The sequence below is a fragment of the Girardinichthys multiradiatus genome, chromosome 14 (assembly GCF_021462225.1).
Source record: "Girardinichthys multiradiatus isolate DD_20200921_A chromosome 14, DD_fGirMul_XY1, whole genome shotgun sequence".
Lineage (NCBI taxonomy): Eukaryota > Metazoa > Chordata > Actinopteri > Cyprinodontiformes > Goodeidae > Girardinichthys > Girardinichthys multiradiatus.
This window is the reverse complement of record NC_061807.1, coordinates 16,682,185-16,696,270: the sequence shown is the minus strand read 5'-3', so window position 1 is coordinate 16,696,270 and position 14,086 is coordinate 16,682,185. Positions and strand designations below refer to the sequence as shown.

The window sequence follows — 14,086 nt, the reverse complement described above, 5'->3', positions numbered from 1 at the left end:
CAGCCTTGAGAGACCATAAATGAATAAGTTGTTTTCTATGAAGGACTGAGGTCAAATGTGCTGCATCTTTAAATATTAAGACAAACTAAAAGTAAAATGTGTTAAACCAGTTCTAAAGGACATAGAGTGCCACATGTTTTCCAGCAGATTGCTTTTAGGCAAGGCCTATTATCATGTAAGTGCATATCCCTGTTAGAGAGGAGTTTACTTTGCTGATCCCGACAATAACAGCGGCGATCATCGTCCGCTCCGCATCATCAGGCGCCATAGTGTAGCACTGCCATTTTTGGACTCATTCATCACTGTCGAGACTTTACTTTGCTTCATAAGCACAGCAAACACACACACACACACACACACACCCAAATAAGACCAGAATGAAGCGAGAGCCTGTCAGCTAAGAGACATCCTAATTCACTGTGTGAGAGCGCTCTTTATGCTTTTTCATTAGCATCCTGTCGTCAGGACAGCTGACGCCCGGCAGCTTAACAAAGCCTGAGCTGCAGCCTGACAGCAAACAAACGCCCGGAGTATTTAAAAAATATATCTCTTAAGGTCAGACACAATGAGGATAAAAACACAAAGGTTTCCTAATGAACTGATGGTTGGTGCCGCTGTAAATCCTGTGTACAACCAGACACGAAAATTAAAAATGTTTAAATTATTCAGACAGCATGACTTCGTCTTCCTTTTTACCATTTTACTATCAAGAAACAATTTAAAGGCAATAAACGCATTTAATTTTATTACTACTATTATAGTGTTTCGACAAAAACTTGGTGGAAAATTCAATACATGGATTTTAAAACATGTAATACAAGCATAATCCTAACATCAGTCCAGTATTTTAAGCTCTGATTTCGTTGTTGTGATACCGTTTGCTTCATGGAGAGCGTGGGAGGAGTATCTGACATTGTTCATAGTCTCTCTGAAGACTCCTAGGCAGAGGCTAGGGACCTATAAGTTCCCCTCACTAACCTCGGCAGGGCACTGCTTTCTGTAGCACTGCAGCAGCAACATATCAGAGCGACTCAACTGGTTTAGTGGCAGATCTGCCATTAAAAAAAAAACAGAGGTTAAGGGTGAAAAGGCCCAAGAAGAGTAAAAGGAAAAGATTTTCTATGATGGCATATAGGGTAGTGTGAAGAAGTACAGCTAGCTTCCTTAGGAACGTTTTAACATAAGAAAATTCCATTTTTATAAAATGATTTCCTTTATTATGGGAAGAAGAGCACTCCAAACCAACCTGGCTCTATGTAAAAGAGTTATTTCCACCAAACTTAATAACCAGTTGTGTCACCGTTGACAACTGCCAACATGCGATCAGCCACACTGGAAAGTTTTCTAGCATGAACAGCCTGTTTTATGTCACTCTAATGCAGCTCAATCAGATTTAAGTCCAGACTTTTACTAGGCCACCCTAAAACCTTCATTTTGTTCTTTTTGAGCCATTCAGAGGTAGACTTGCTGGTGTGCATTGGATCATTGTCCTGCTGTATAACCCAAGTGTGTTTCAGCTTTAGGTTGCAAACTTATGACCAAACATTATCCAGGATATTTGTGGTAGTGAGCAGAATTCATGGTTCCATCAATTACTGCAAGTCGATGAGCTCCTGCAATGTTTTTTTTCTTTGATAAGCTTTAAACTTAACTGATGCAGAATGGTTCACTGCTGTTCCAGGCTCCATGTATGAATAATCGCTCTCATTGTGGTTCAATGGCTTTGTAACCCTTAACAGACTGATATAAATGACTTTGTTTCTTATCTGTTATTGAATTTATTTAGATCGAGGCATGTTGTGTTGGTTGTTGAGAGATTTCAGCCTATTTCATGTTGTCATACAGGTTCAGGAGGTAACCAGGTCTGGGAGTGGATAGTATAAATGAACCTAAAATATGTGGTAAATCACAGATAATTCAAAATTTAAAAAGATTTTTATTTTTTTAAAGGGCTAGGTTGATTTGATATAAAAATATTTAAACAACATTAACAACAAATTGAAAACTACTTTTTTGGGTTTAATCAGCCTATGTATGTTTGACATCAAAAGTACGATGATATGAAACATTAAGGTTTGATAAAAAAAAGTTTTAAAAAAAAGTTAAAAAAGGATGCAAATAATTTTGCATTGCACTGTTTATAATCCTAATCCATCTGACCTTGTGCCCTCATTTTCTTATATACCCAGGTATCCAAGATCCCCTTTTGACTCAAGTATCTATGACATATGTACACCTCATATACATAGCAACTGTGCAAACAACCACCCGGCTCATGCGAACCCAGCAAACAGTGGTTATATCTGTGCCTTACGTCATCAGATGGGTATCGAGTGCGCATCATGTGGGCATCGGCTGAGCCTGCACTACGGTGCAGCTGCAGAGGCTCGTTATGTGTGAGTGACGGAAAAGGGGAGCATGTATGTTTTATAACCAACCGCATCGTCACACAGCTTCGACAACAAAGATGACACTTTAGCCAACACTGCTGCGGCTGCTATCTGTGTCTGCATTACCATTCAACTGGTCCCTCTCCCGCTGGTTGTTAGGGGTTTCAGCTGACAGCTCACACTAATATATGTGACGGCGCGACAGCTCATACTAATGTGGGAGCAACAACAGGGAAGAGGTAGCATATAGTGGATGTTAGTGGTGCAAAATAGAGACTGTAGTATGATAATACTGTGGCACTTCTAATCCTATTCTCCCTGCTGAATATTACAGTGCTTTTCTTTGCATTTTTTCTTCATTATTTTTTCCCAAACATCCACGGTCACTTGGCTTTCTGAGCGCGTTCAGGCCTCCTCTAACTATATGCAGCCTTTTGTGCAAACTCTGAGCTTGCTTTCATTGTTAAACGTGTATTATCAACATCTGACCTTGACATGCTGTCAATAACAGAGCTCATTTAATAACCTTATGAAGGCTTTTCATCTAAAAAGCCACCAACATCATTGCAGACGCATGATTGACACAGGTGGCGCCCCTGTGGATGCACAAGTAAAAAAAAAAAAAAAGATGAAGGGAAGTCACCCAGCTGGCCAAAGGGATGAGCTGCAAAGCTCAGAGCAACACGGATTCTGAGTGTTACGTCAATCTGATTGGCAAGAGAGCAGGATGTATTTAATCCGGGCTGCTGCTATTTCCAACTACGGCTGATTCAGCTAAATCTGTTTCCATGGTCTCTGTTCAGGACTCGTGAAATCCCATTGTAGGCCTGCAGATTTATTTATATATTTTAGGCAAATAATGATTTTAATCTCTGGAAGATTTTCCTGTGTACACGCGGAGGAACAGTTGAGCTGTAACCCACCTGCACGGTCAACAAAGGAGTTATCGGGGTGATTTATAGCTCTCTCCTTTGGCTTTTACAGTGCCTCGCAGAAATATTCACACCCCTTATACCTTTTAACATTTTGCCATGCTACAACTGCAAACCCAATTTGCTTTATTGCAATTTTTATGTGATAAACAAAGTAGTGCATATGAGTTGAGTGGAAGGAAAATTATACATGATTCCTACACATTAAAATCTGAAGTGTGGCGAGCTTTTGTATTATTTTTATTTCTTCTAGCCGTTCTTCCATAAAAGATGGATTTGTGGCGTGCATGGCTAATAGTTATCCTGTCAACAGATTCCCTACCCGAGCTGTGGATCCTTGGTCTTCATGATGTCACTACCATTGTTCACTAAGTCAAGATGTTCACCATGTTCTCTAGGAAGAGCCACTGGACTCAGATTAGCATGCAGGCGAAATTTGTTTAACAAGTTGGTGACTTCTGAAGGATGTTAGTCACTTTGCATTAGTGGTATCAGTTTAAAGTGGGCAAAATAAAAATGCAGATCACACCTTTAAGATTATTATTTGTAATTCCCCTTCAACTTCACCCTTATGCACAACGCTGTGTTGATCTTTGGATAAAACCCCAAAAGAATAATTAGAAGTTGTTGTTTATAATGTGAATAGTTAGTAGTTTGGCAGGTGGTCATTCTGGTGTAAGACAGAGATCAGAGTAGCCATGAACTGGACGTTGGTGATGCTGTTGGCTGGAGACTCTGTGAAACAGTGTTCAGTGTTAATCTAATCTTAATGAGCCCACAGGGGACAGTGCGATACAGTTCATGTTAGAACGATGTGAGACACAAGCATCCTAACAACAAAGTAAAACTGTATCCCAGGATATAGGCAAAAATAGGTCATGGGAAAGCCTCCAAAAGTTGAAGTTTAGCTGAAGTTTATTTGAATTAGACATAAAGTTTAAGGTGAAATGAAAAGCATGTTTTGACAGGAACCCATTACTTGAATGTTTTTGCTGCTGTTAATGTTGCTGATTTAGTAATAGACTTTTGGACTCAATGTGTCTAGTTAAATCCTGATCTCTATTCCTGCAGTCCTGGAAGCAAAAAGAAACAATATTTATATTTCAAGCTGAGGGAAATGCTGGCCCATCCACTCACTGATGTTATGGACACAATCAGTGGTAAGCAAGGAGGGAAACTGTGGCATTACCTTTGCATAATTACATTCTGGCATGATCCTATTAATTGTATAACCTGCTAAAATGTCTTCAACGTGTATATAAGAAAATAACCTTTGTGTTTATACTGAGCCCGGTTTTGCTGGAGGTTTATTCCTGTTAAAAGTAGAGATGAACCGATGATCGATGCTGTGTTATGAATTGGGGTTGTTTGGCTTCTGTTTTTTTTTTTTATATATGCTTCTCACAGTTTTTGAATCATGTTTCTATTTGTTTTCCTGGTCATGCTTTAGTTTTTGTATTCATGTTTTGCTAAGTTGTGTTCTTGGATTGGGCTTCTGGTTATGCTTTGGTTTCATGTTTTTCTAGTTAGATTTCTATTTGTTTGTATCCTTGAAGTTCTGTTTTGCCCCTGTCACGTTGTGTTCAGTCTGTTAATTATCTTTACTCGGTTCACCTGCTCCAAGCTAATCTGTCTCCTTGCTCCACCTGGTTCACACTCCATATATACACACCTGTTCTGTTTATTCCTTGCGGAAGCATTTTCTAATTATGCTCAAGTCTTGTTTACTGGATCATGCTCATGTCTAGTTTTTTTTTGGATCATGCCAAGCCTGTCTTGCCTGCCCGTTTATTGTTTTGTTCCTGCCTCTTCTATGAGTGAGTTTTTTGTTAATTAAATCCTTTTGCACTTACCGTCATGCTGCCTGCTAGTCTGCATTCTGGGTTCCTCCATTGCTCAAAGCCTAACATGCTGACCAGTGACCAGCTGGTCGGAAACAAAAAAAATCTTATCTTTTTCTAATATGTGAGCACTTCACACTCACATGCAGCCAGGTTGGGCTGACAGTCACACTCTTCCGTGTGGATGCTATTACTGAGGGTAGAAGACTCAGTTTGAGCTATTTTCCACATAGTTGAGGTGTTTAAAATTATCTAAAAGGAAGCACAGAAATGCAAAAAGCTGATTAAAAAGAGACACGCTTGTAGGTTGATTAGGTGAAGGTGAGCAAGACTAATAGCAGATAACAGGAAGGTTAAATGTATTACAGCAAAGTTGCTCCGTTTAATACTTTTGAGCTCTCAATATCTGTCTGTTTTAGAAAATACTGGATTTAGAAATGTTACACGTCTTTTAGAAACTATGGTAAGAATCTACATTCCCTAGAATAAACATACATACACTTTTTTTCAGACCTTTCGGGGTGTAGCTTTGTTGTTGTATATTATTTTTTTTAAATAATTAAAAACAATTTATAAAAAATTAAAAAGTAAAAAAAAAAAACTAAAGAGTAAAGAATATTTAAAAAAGAAATACCGCCTAACCCCGCTGGGGTAAAGGGATGTAATAATTAACACAGATCTACAGAAAATGCTGTAAAAATAGGAATGAAAAAGGAATGAATTTCAGTGATCTCATGTTTGTATGTGCTCTCAGTCTCAAAGAACCTTGTCACTGTTCTTAAAATAAGTGACATATTTTAAAAAACAGTCACGCCACAGATGTTTCCTCTCATGTTGGTAAAACTGATTCTCCAAAAGGATTAATGAAATATATGCATGCTGATCATCAATTAGAAGTCATATACCCTGAAAAAGAAGCTGCAGAAGCTTAAACATGACAGATGTGGAGAGATCAGCTGTCTTTAATTTTTTTATACTCTTTATAAATGTTGTCACCTGCTGGAGCGCATGCACATAAGCTAGCTGAATTGAAAATGAGAAATACAACTTCTGATTTAAAATCTATATGAGGACTCTTCTTCCAAAGAGGTGCTGCTATAGAAACAGCACAACAAAAGAGCATTTGCTTCAAGAATAAAAGGAAATGGCCATGTTCACTTTCAACCTCATGAATGAGACTGCCACAAACAGATGGAGAAGAGAAACACACGAGCACATCAGAATCAAACACATTGAAGGAGTCTGACAGGGTCTGAATGCTCTAGGAAACGCAACTCGTGTTTAAACTAGGACTGATACAATTAATCAGTTTAATAGTGATTAATCAATTATTGAAATAATCGTCAGCTAATTTGGTAATTGAATAATCGTTAACTGGAGTATACAGACTCTAAAACAGGCCATTTCCTGAAAGAACAACCCACTCAGTGCAGTAATTAGCCCAGAATTTTACATAAAATATAGAATTTTACAGTTAAGATGAAAACCCTCCTCCGAAACACATTTTGCAATTCGATTATTAATCGGCTAATTGAAAGAAATAGTTGACAGATTAATCAATTAGCAAAATAATCATTAGTTGCAGCCCTAGTTTAAACTGCTTAATAAAAAGTTTACTAGAGCCCTAAAACAGAAACAAACACAGTCTACAGTTTGCCAAAAGCCATACAGGAGGCAGAGTAAACGTGTGGAAGAAGGTCCTACATGCAAAACATCATATGTGGTTGAAGCTTTATCCTGAATGCACTATCAGCATAGTGAAGCATGTTGGTGCAGGCATAATGCTGTGGGAAGCCATTTCTACAGCAGGGACAGGAAAGCTGGTTGAATTGATTGGAAGACAGAAGGTAGAAAAACATAGGGCCGTTGTAGAAGAAAACCTGTGAGAGGATGTAAAAGACTTGTGACTAGGGTGAAGGTTCACCTACCAGCAGAATGACAACCCTAAACATACAACCAGAGCTATAATGGAGTGGTTTAGATCATATGTGTTAGAATGGCCCAGTCAAAGTCCAGACATAAATCCAACTAAGAATCTGTGGCAAGACCTGGAAATTCATAAATTTTCTCTGTCCTACCTGCGTTTAATCTATTTTGCAATGGGCAGAAATGTCCGTCTCTAGATGTGCAAAGCTGGTAGACATGTCCTGAAAGAGTTGCAGCAAAAGGTGATATTATAAAGGATTGGCTCTGGGGTGGGCAAACACAAAATGCAAGCCACAGAGTGGTTTTTCTGAAAACCATTCAGCATTTTTCCTCCACTTCACAATCTTTGTGTTGGTGTATCACATACAATGCCAGAACACGTTGTAGGTTGGAGTCCTTTTGCAAGGCAGACTTAAACAGCATTTGTTGTAAGCAAGTGCAGGAAACTGTGAATGGGAAACCAGAAAAATAACGGTAGAAGAAATATTATGCAGTTACAAAAGGAAAACCAACTCCCAGAGATTTTACAGAACAAGTGGCCACCTAGCTCCTGTAAAAAAACCTCACAACCCTTGCAAGACATCGTTTGCTTCCTGTCGCCCAGCCTGGTTGGACCCAAACTCCCTCCCTCCAAGCACCAGTAAGAGATTGGCCATCTTTTTTCACTCTCCATACAGATTGCTGAGAGACCCACAGTTGCTCTTTAATACTTCAGCTTTTTATGCAAATTGCTCACAGTGATGTAGCACAGCGCTGAAAGAGGTGCTAGCCAACAAGTGAAACAATTTTTCTGCAGAGTGTTTACTTTAATACAAGTGCACTCACTCTGAATTATTCTGAAATAACTAGTTCTGTATGAATTGTCAAACAATTCTTTTCACAGAGCAGTTTACATCGCTAAAAAACAAATTACCCTTTAGCTGTGTAGTTCATAGAAAACGTAGCCCATCAGAGACATTTCCCAGTCACAGATCTTTCAACACATCCAACAGGTGATGATCACTTAGTGCTTTTAGAAGGAAATCAAAACATTTAATATAATTACAAGTTTTCAGCAGGGGGAAAATCCCATCTCAGGGCATAAATACATTTAACAAAACCACTGGGGGCACAATTCATGGCACCTCTAACAATCCTTGTAAAATAAATGTAACTGAAGTATTTATTTACAGATTTTCTAGACAGATAGGAGTTTCTATGACCTTTCAATTTGTAAAAATAAACTCCATGTTTCCCTGGGCTAGAAATGTGACATCACACAGACGGCGTACTCTCTCAGCCTCTCTTCAAAATGGGAAAAACAAGAGAACAATCCATTTCAGTTCGGCCGCTGTGTGTTAATCTTCAGAAGAGGCCAGAAAATGGCTACAAGAAAGTTGCTACTCACCAAAACATGTTTAATTCTACACTTCTACACTCAGACTAACAATTAAAAAGCTTAAAGCAACCAGAACTGTGACAGACAAGGCTGGACAATGACTGTTTATTTTGTAAATAAGATGTTAAGAGAGGTTAAAAAAATCTCCATACCATTAAACGCCATTTACATGTCAACCGGTTGTCAGGGAGTCATGCCATTTTCTTCTCTACTATCACAAACATAAACAGCTGCAGTTTAATAAAGACTTTAACTGGAACCATGTGTGCAGGTCAGATCTAATATTGAGCAATGAATAAATGAAAAAGCTCCTTATCCCCACTGTTAAGCACAGTGGAGGGTCTGTTATGGTGTAGGCCTGTTTGTTTTCTCCACTGAATAAATGTTATGAAATTAAAGGTAAATTTTTCAGTTATGCTACTGCAAAAAATGTATTTATCTTCAGCCTTTTTTTTTAACACATTTTTACCAGTGGTGCCAACACATATTGCCAGCACTGCAGTTTCCCCTCTTATTTTCCTCTGCTAGGCGGAACAAATGAACAACAGCACCTCCCCGAGGACCCACACTCGACGTCACTAATTCATTCAAAGAAGCATTTAATTTCTCCAACACTCATCGGCTGAGACATCAGCTCTCCAGTCAACACATCAACTGGCACAATCGTCCACATCTCACTTCTATTCTAGACACACTCTCTGCACGGTCTGGAAACCAGCTGTCACCTGCAAGTCTGTAACCCAAAGAATAAACAAGCAGTCTGGGTGGAGGTGCTGAAATTAGCAGCAGAGATCTGACGTTCAGGCCTCTTGCAGGGTTGTGAAAGTGCGATTGCAACGGTCATTTTATCCCACCGTGTCACAACACCCGACTGCATCTGTTAGCTGCTTAGCGAACCGGGCTGGGGTAGATCAATCTCCTCAGCCTCCTTCTCAATCAATTCCTTCTGCTTCCATCTCCCCTTCCCAGAAGGGGTGGCTCTAAGTGAGTCTTCCACCAGCATTGATATGCTTTTGTAGTCAACCAACATTTTAAAGTTCGAGAACATCTACTCTGCACATTTTCTCTCTCTTCCGCATCCATTAAAAATCCGTTGTCTGACAGAGGATGTGCTCCTATCCGCCGGTCGGTAAAGGCCGGGCTATAGCTGCCAAAAAACCCAGTTCTAGACAGAAACAGAGCTCTTCTTGTTCCGGCTGAATTCCATCATCCAGCAGGGCCCTGTAGATCCAAATTCAAGCCCCCCCCCCCCCTTCCTCCTTACAACAGCAGCCGCAGCATATAAATGCGCCCCATTCTTCTTGCAGTGCATTTATTTGTGTGTCATGTTCTCATGGCCGTGGCGTTTCCTGCAGGGTCCCTTTGAGTGAAAAACAGAGCAAATGAAGGGAGGCTCATATTAAGCCATGGAATGATTCAGCTGTTGAAGGGAGGCTTTTGTGCAACCATTTTTGTGTGTGCTTTCACTTGTAAATATTCCTCTGTTTATCCTGAATAGTTTTATGCTTCTTTTGCAACAGTTAGGGAGAAGCATGCTGACCAGACCACCATCATTTTTGCAAGGGTTGAGCTATGAAGTCTGCATGCAGGAAGGCACTGAGATGAGCTCAGCCTAATTAAATGTACAGCAGATGCATTTCTCTGGTTTAAGGGAAAAGCTCACCTGCAGGAAACATGCATGTTCCTGTTAGTTTGGATCCCATTAATTCCCAAACCAGTAAGTGACCAATTACAGTCCAAAACTCGTATTCAGGTGTCTTCTTTAAGAGTTTTTTTCTTGGTTTTTGGTGAAAATATGTGAAAAATGAGGGTGTCAGTCTAAGCCTACCTGTTAATCTGTGATCCGCTGCTGCAGGTACAGAGTGCTCCTCTTCCTCCTTCTCCTTGTCTTCCACCAAAAAGTGTCAAACAGCCAAAAAAGTGCTTGTTCCAAAAAAAAAAAAAAAAAAAAAACAAGACCAAAAAAGGAAATCAACTAAAAAAGCAATCACTGGGCTGCACTTCTTTTCTCAACCCAGCTGCAAGTGGGACCCCATGGTAAAAACAGAATTTAAAGGGTCTCTGCAGCCTTATATAGGTAGAACAGATCTGAGCAGAGCAGACAAGCCCGGTTTGGCTCGGCTCGGTCCTCAGTGGATCCGTGTATAAATCTTTAAACTGCCACGTTGATCAGGGAGCAGGATGCATGGTTTGGCAGCTAAAAAAACTCCATTATTATTATATGTATTAACACTGCCTCTGTGTATGAAGTATCACCTGAGCTCAGCAGTGGTCTCAGCCGATCTGTCTGCGGTTATAACTCCCCCTGTATTCAATCATCAGCGGTAAATCCACGGTAGATTCCCTTCAGAGAGGAGCACCGGCTGAAGGCGTCGGTTTGACGGAGCTCATCTCGGCGGACGCTCAGTTTGCTGTGCTCCGGTAGTTGTAGGAGGAGGATGCTGCTGCTGCAGCTGCTGCTGGGGGATGCCGCGACCGAGCGCAGCCTCGCAGGCAGGCGCGCTCTCGCCGCCGTGGTGTCACCCTGGCAACGCTTTCCTCTGACCTCAATACGGCCGCGTTTCCCTTCAGATTCTTAGCGGATTTTTAACAGTATGTATCGGAGCCGATTGCTGTCTTCTCTTTCTGATGGCTGGGAGGACAAAAGTAAAGCTGGCAAGGTTTTATTTTTATTTTTTATTTTTCTTTCCGCCATACCTCCCCTCCTCTCCTCCACGCGCATCCATCTGCATCAGCGTGACGTCAGAGGACGTTTAAAAACACACACGTCCATTTTTCTTTTTTTTTTTTATATCCTCCTTTTAACTACCTCTTATTTTTTGGTTCATATTAGGAGATGCATCTAAACTGGTTGTGACACAATGTTTTACATTTGGCTTCATAGAACTTTACATCTTTTCCTGGTCTTTTTCCCAGGTTTTATTTATCTGTTAATGGTTGTAAACCATTAATAGATAAATCATTATTTTGAATACATAGTTAGCCACATCATGGAAAAAAGGCACACTGTCAGCAGGGCCGGATCTAAAAGATGTGGGCCATGTGCTACAGACAGTTTGAGAGGTCTGGCACCCTACCTACTCAAGTTTCTTCAACACTAAACTATTAGACTGTTAGGTAAGCACCAACTTCAAGGTTTTTTAGGCTTTCTCTACTTAACAATATAGTTTTACAAAATGATCATTGCAAGAAGTAGCTGTTTTTGTTATGAGCTATATGGGCAGCTGCCCAGGGCAGCATAAGGCAGGAGGGCGCACAAGCACTAGATTAAAAATAAAATTACTTATCTGTCAGTTGTAGGCTAAATACATTTTCTAATGATTTTATGCATGTATTTTGTGCAGAACTGCACTACATGTTATACCACCCTAGGATCTAGAATGGTTGGGGAGGGGGGGTGTATTCATGCAAGAACCACCACTGTTTGTATTTCACCATTTCACCATTCTAAAAGCGCTTCTAGAAAGGTCTTTATTAATACAAAACTATTCCAAAATGTGCCTGAGCTTCCCACTGAGCTACATGGCAGACTGTGTAGCTCAGTGGGAATCAGGGGTGAAAGTGAGCCGGTATGGTCCGGTACTGCGTACCCCTAAAAGATTCTGCGCCGGTACACAGTACCGGGAAGAGGGAAGAATGGCTGTCTACTATGAAGCCATCCAGAACCAGTTACGGCTGCAAAAATTCACGAGCACACATAAAAGATCAGATCCGCTACCAATAGGCAGTCTAAAACACAACTTAATCTGTTTATAAATATAGTTGTTTTCCCCTCATTCCAAATAGTTTCTCGACTGTTCTGCTAAGCTGGAGCCTCAATGCTCTTGCTTTGCTTCCCTCTCCTGGGAGTTCGAGGCTTTTGTGAACAGCCAGCCTTTAAAACGAGCACCACTACGTTTAATGTCTGTCTGCTCGCTGCAAAATACCCCAGTTAAAAGCAAAGGGAGAGAAACTAGTTGTGGTTCATGTTATTTTGCTGAATTACAACAACACAGTAAACACCGCTTATGACCCAAGATTTCACATACGCTACACGCGCTTACCTCAAAAACAGAGCGGTTGCCAAGGAGATCGGTGCGTTCGATTTAATGGACTGGGAGATTTTACACAGGTGGTGCCACAGACATAAAAAAACGCCACTTGCATTAGGACAGGACGAACAATAAATCACTTACCATCTACAGAAAACAACCAAACTGTCAAATTTTTTATTTAAAAGAAAAGACAGAAACTGAAGATGAAAAGTTATGAATTAGAAAATGGTTTATCATTGTTTCATAAATGGCAGTTCTTTAACAATTGAAATATATATATATATATATATATATATATGTATATATATATATATATATATATATATATATATATTCTACATTGTCAGGTGATTCTAATTTCTGCATATACAAACAGTCTGCAGTAAAGTAAAATATTGATACATCTGAATTAGTTTGAGTTTGGACTTTGCTGAGAGAGTGAGAGAGATCTCGAGGGGGCCACAGATGAGAGTGATAATTAACACACACACACACATATAGTATATACTGGCAGTATGCCCCCAGTGCACCCCCCCCAACTCCGCCCCTAAGTACCGGCAAGAATTTAAAACTACTTTCACCCCTGGAGGGAATGCAGTGGGAAGGCAGGTGCAACATATACAGAGATGTGATGCGATGCAGTCATTCCAAGTTTGCTTCCCTGCCCAGGACCGTTTGCTACAGGTTTTCCAGTTCTATACACTTCTTCCTGTCAAACTACTAATAAATAAAGGCCACTAGTGCCACAAAAAAATTAAGAAATCACTTTCTTCCTGGCGTCTCTGTCGGGGGTGCTGGATAGTGCCCCTCCCGGGGACTCCATTATTCTGCTGGGGGACTTCAACACCCACGTGGGGAACGACAGTGACACCTGGAGAGGCGTGATCGGGAGGAATGGCCTCCCCGATCTGAATCCGAGTGGTGTTTTGTTATTGGACTTCTGTGCTAGTCACGGTTTGTCCATAATGAACACCGTGTTCAAGCATAAGAGTGTCCATCAGTGGACTTGGCACCAGGACACCCTAGGCAGGAGGTCGATGATCGACTTTGTTGTTGTATCATCAGATTTTCGGCCGCATGTTTTGGACACTCGGGTGAAGAGAGGGGCTGAGCTGTCCACTGATCATCAGCTGGTGGTGAGTTGGATCCGCTGGAGGAGGAGAAAGCCAGTCAGACTTGGCAGGCCCAAGCGCATAGTGAGGGTCTGCTGGGAACGTCTGGCGGAGCCCTCGGCCAGGGATGTATTCAACTCCCACCTCCGGGAGAGCTTCGACCAGATCCCGGGGGATGTTGGAGACATAGAGTCCGAGTGGACCATGTTCTCCGCATCTATTGTCGATGCTGCTGCCCGTAGCTGAGGCCGTAAGGTCTGCGGTGCTTGTCGCGGCGGCAATCTCAGAACCCGGTGGTGGACACCGGCAGTAAGGGATGCTGTTAAGCTGAAGAAGGAGTCCTATTGGCTGTGGTTGGCTTGTGGGACTCCTGAGGCGTCTGACGGGTACCGTGAGGCCAAGCGTGCTGCGGCCCGGGCGGTGGCAGAGGCAAAAACACGGGCCTGGGAGGAGTTCGGTGAGGCCATGGAGAA

General features: G+C 41.2%; 1 protein-coding gene across 2 annotated transcripts in view; it reads right to left on the bottom strand.

Annotated features, from left to right (window-relative positions):
- Window positions 1-11,173, bottom strand: part of nlgn2a (neuroligin 2a) — a 283,069-nt gene extending 271,896 nt beyond the window's left edge. For both annotated transcript variants that reach the window (XM_047385104.1, XM_047385107.1), the window contains exon 1: window positions 10,296-11,173. The gene's annotated coding sequence lies outside the window, so the exon portion shown is untranslated. The remainder of the gene's footprint in view (window positions 1-10,295) is intronic.
- Between the last annotated feature and the right edge of the window lie 2,913 nt (window positions 11,174-14,086).